Source organism: Opisthocomus hoazin, chromosome 3 (assembly GCF_030867145.1).
Source record: "Opisthocomus hoazin isolate bOpiHoa1 chromosome 3, bOpiHoa1.hap1, whole genome shotgun sequence".
Taxonomy (NCBI): domain Eukaryota; kingdom Metazoa; phylum Chordata; class Aves; order Opisthocomiformes; family Opisthocomidae; genus Opisthocomus; species Opisthocomus hoazin.
This window is the reverse complement of record NC_134416.1, coordinates 28,632,765-28,637,336: the sequence shown is the minus strand read 5'-3', so window position 1 is coordinate 28,637,336 and position 4,572 is coordinate 28,632,765.

The window sequence follows — 4,572 nt, the reverse complement described above, 5'->3', positions numbered from 1 at the left end:
AATTTCTGCTGCTCAGGCTTTCCTGCCTCTCCCCTTGCCCTGGCTGTGTAAACCAGCAACAGGGCTTCACTCCAAGACCCTCATCTCAATTTTGGTGAGGTCAGTAAATGGCAGGATTTATTGTTGCCGTGCTAATATAAACCTAAGAAACTGAGAGTTTGACCAGTGAAGATAAAAATGCTTCAGCTTTATAGTTTACAACCAGCTTGTGCTGCTGGGATGGTTTAAAAGAAATCATGCCCTTTCCCTAAGCAGGGACCAAGCAATCCTAGCTCATTTTCCCCTGGTTTTAGCCCTGCTCTTCCCCACGTAGCCAGTGTTCAGACTAACACTGCTTTTCATCACAGGGTGGAACTTTAACAGCCTGATAAGATACCAAGTGACTCCCTTGAGTACGGTACCGCTCATATTTGTCCCAACAACTGTAATAGCGAGAAGATCAGCAAACTTCAGCTCGTCATGAATTCTTACTGATAGCTGAGTTCCCAGAGTACATTTCCCTAAATAATATCTGCAGTTCCAACACTGAATTGGCTTCCTTAAAGCCTCTGACAATGGCAGGAATTGGTAGCAGGGGGCTGAATATTTGCATTGATTTTGATTAGAAATGAAGGTATATTATGTCTAAATATCATATTCAGGGTTCATTTTAGTGCACATTCTTTTCAGAGGAACTGCCAGATGGCCATAAATGTAATTCCTGCTGGAAAAACTGTCACAAATCAGTTCTATTACCTCTCATCTCAGCAGCACCGTCAGGTCTGGTCGCAGCAGTGCCTTCCACTGGAAGTATTATGAACTCCCAGAGAAGTGCTAGAAGTGGACTTGAGCCTTCTAGTGATCTGGCTATTTAATTTCAGAGTCAATTTATATGGCTTATGTCATAAACCTGAATCAATGCTGAGACACACCTTTATCTACTGGGAGGAGTTATACATGCATTAGAGGCCAAGCCAATTATAAACAATTATCTCATTCATTTCAATTACCTACTTTGGCGATCAAGACCTTGTCACATGGATGAGCCATTAGAAAATAAGGCCTATGGTCTGCAAGAAAGGCCTGTGCACATTTTGTGTTGCAGCCACCTACAATGAGCAGTATTTAAAGTACTAATTCCTGTGCTCAGAATAGAAAATGCCAGAAATACTGCATAATTTTAACTTCTGCCAGCAGTGGATTACCAGCTTTCACTGGCACACCATACAAAAGCTGGGACCTCAAGGGACTCTTTCTGTGACTAAATAGCTGTGGTATTGAGCTATCAGAGTACGTACTTCATGTTCACTTCTTCTGTACTCCCAAAGATTGCAGTGCAACCATTTTAGCTCTTTCCCTGCCGCATTTGTGACTTATATGGAAATGCCTTCCTGAACATGCACCTCTGTTTGCTTGACATTAATAGAAACTGCACGACCTAATGCCCTCCCTCGTCTCCTACCTTGAAGTCTCAAACTTGCATCTGTTTCATTACCTTTCAAGCTGCAAGGGCAGTCAGCAGGATAAATTCCTCCATTCAGAGCTACCTCTGCCCTTTTGCATCTCAAGATCCCTGCAGCCAGGGGATGAACCAGTGCTTTTAACATCGCCCTGTCCGTGAGCAGAGGCACAATGGTACTGCCTGGGCTGCTGGTACCAATGTCCATCCTAGACCTCAGGGAGCTAGGAGCAGCAAAGCTGCTACTAAATGCCGTGCATTCAATGGTTAATTTCATGGTCAAAGACAATAGGAAGACAGGACAGACTTCATCCTGAGGAACCCAAACACAGGTTAAAGGTTTCACTAAGAAGCAGAAGCACAAAGCCTTTTCCTTTACCCCAGAGTCCAGTGAGCTGTTGCGAACAGCTGGGCTCGGGTCAGAGCAGCACCTCTAGTCTGCTTTCAGGTTTGCATTTCCTACCCGTAGCTACTTCCCAGGTTGTATCCCCAGCACAGGTACAGCAGGGCAGGGCTGAGAAGATAAGCGCCCCGCGCCCAGCAACCTCACTGCCGCGAGAAGCAGTGTCCTCCCAGCCCAAAGGGAGACCAGCACACTTCAGCAGCATATCTATAAAACAATAAACAGCTTGTTGAAAAACAATTTGCCTGAACTTCTCGGTTTTAATGGATCTTCTGTAAGTGCTGAGTGGACCCAGAGGTTCATGGGATATTGAAAAAGTTACATCAATTAGTGGTTAATGATATGTTTACATTTAGATAATGCATTGTAGGAGTTCCAAGTATTTTGCAGACTTGGATTAATCCAGCTCTGCAAGATCTCTGTAAGAAAAACTATCTCCTTTCAATAAAAGTAATGCTGCCACCAATTCCATGAATTTAAAAACCATAATGCAGGCCCAAAAAATACCATGATAGGCTTAAAAACATCTTAATAAGAACAACAACATGAATGAATGTCTTTATTCACCTTTTTCTGTGTGACTCATTAGTCTTTGCAGTTATGAAGGGGTTTTTTAAACAAAAGGAAATTTCTCACATATTCATAGAATTGTGGAAGCTATCAAACAAAAAATAGGATTGTTTCAACACAGTGTGCTGAGAAAACAAAAATAGAACTTTATCTGAAGTTTTTATGTATTCTTCAAATGAATTTACTGTGCTGTTTGGAACTACAGAGATATTTACCTCCTATTTTTAATTAGTCTAAAGGATAAAGAGGTTGTTATCATCCTAAGGTCTTTCAGTTATATTTGTGAAACAGTAGTGCTGGTCATAAATTTTTATGAATGACTTTTGCTGGAAAGTTAAACAGCACAATGAGAAAGAGAAGCAATACATATCCAGCAGCTTTGATGTTCGTGCAATCTACTGTGACAAGATCACAGAGAGGAGAGATGGGATGAGATGAGGACAGGGTATTGCTCTTTGTGGTAGCTGGTTGATGATTTTTTAGTAATACTGGAGGGGATTTTTTTTCTCCTTTGTTGCCCAAAGCATGTTTATCTACATTCCTATTTGTTTTGGAAACATTTTAATTCTTATTTCAGTCTTCAGATTTCTGCCTCTGATAGGTTTTTGCTGAATTTCTCTTAATCTATTTGCATCCTTTGGGTATAGTGCTGCATTATTTGTGCAAAAGTGTCTAGTACTTTTTTTAAAAAAATTATTTTGCTTATTTAGAAACTGAGAAAAGCTGGTCAGGAGGTGTGCCCATCACTTTTGCTCTGTGGCTGTGGTTTAGAGGGGCAGCTGTTCACCAGCCCCGCCAGCCAGCTGTGTCGGAGGGAGGGCGTTCACATTAAGCCTCAGCTTCTTCCAGTGCAGACTCTGATATCTTATGTCCAAGTTAACTTCATTTACAGCACCGCGCAGTGCTTTGCACCCCACTGACCAAGACATTCAGAGACGTTTCCTCTACTCTGCTGCGAAGTCAGCGATTTCCAGTGGAGCAGGCAGCAAAGGAGGAATCGTTTCTAAAACTGCAACAGTATCGACTAACTGCAAGATCACCTTTGTCAGACATTAATACTTTTGTTCATTCTCTCTTAAATAATTTTTTTAAAGTATTTTTTAATTAAAAATTGAATTTTCTTTACTTACAAAACACAAATCGTGTTGTTTTATTAATCTCCATTAAGACCCCTTTTGCTTCCAGTAACAACTCAAAAAGAAAGAAGGAAACACCAGCCTATTATTGTATGTGATATTCTGGTTATTTTTAAGAGCAAGCATGAGAGAAGTAGCAGGTTTTGACAATGGTAAAAGATTACAGGTAAAAATAAAAGCTGGACTTTTGTGCATACAGTTTGACTGCAACAGGATTTTTACAGTTAATTCCTACAAAGTACTAATTACTTTTAGAATTGGTGACTTCATGTCACTGGAAGCTTTTACTAAATTACACTTGGTGAGTATGACTGAAGCAAATTTATTTTCCTTATTTTGTTTTTGTTCTTTATTTTTGGCTGTTTATGGAATCCAGTCTTAAATATGCCACATTTGCAGACTTTCTGCTACACTTTAAGAAGGAATGCAAGTTTTGATGGGTTTAGGTTTGTTTTTCTTTGCTTTTAATATCTGGCTACTATGGAAGTTATGTGTGTATAATTTTATATAGACATTTTCTTGAGTAAGCACAAGTATTTGACATAGTAGAAATGCTGCGAAGGACGCATGGAAGGGAATGTAAGATAAATGTTAAATAAGTTCTGTTTAAATAGCACACCATTATTGCCTTTTATAAATAATGAAGATTTTATTCATGTAACATATAAATGCATGTGTTCTTCATTTATTTTTAAACATTAGTTCTTTATCTTTTATATCCTTAATACAAATGCTTTGCTTTGGATCTTTAGCACAATTCCATGCATCTGCAGTACTGTTCTAAATTTTTGTTACTAATTTTTACCCATTCTAAAAAGAAATAAAAGATTTTATCAGAGATCTGCTAGAAATATATTTTCATGCCATGGGGTATTTCTGTAGGTGACTTTTGCTTCTGTATTTAGACAACAGTGACTATTGTGTGAGAATCTACACAAGCTGCAGATCATGACAGCGATCGAGACTTGCTTTTACGGTGATTTCTACTGTCTGTTGAAAGCTGGAGTTCAGCTGGTCGCTGGGGA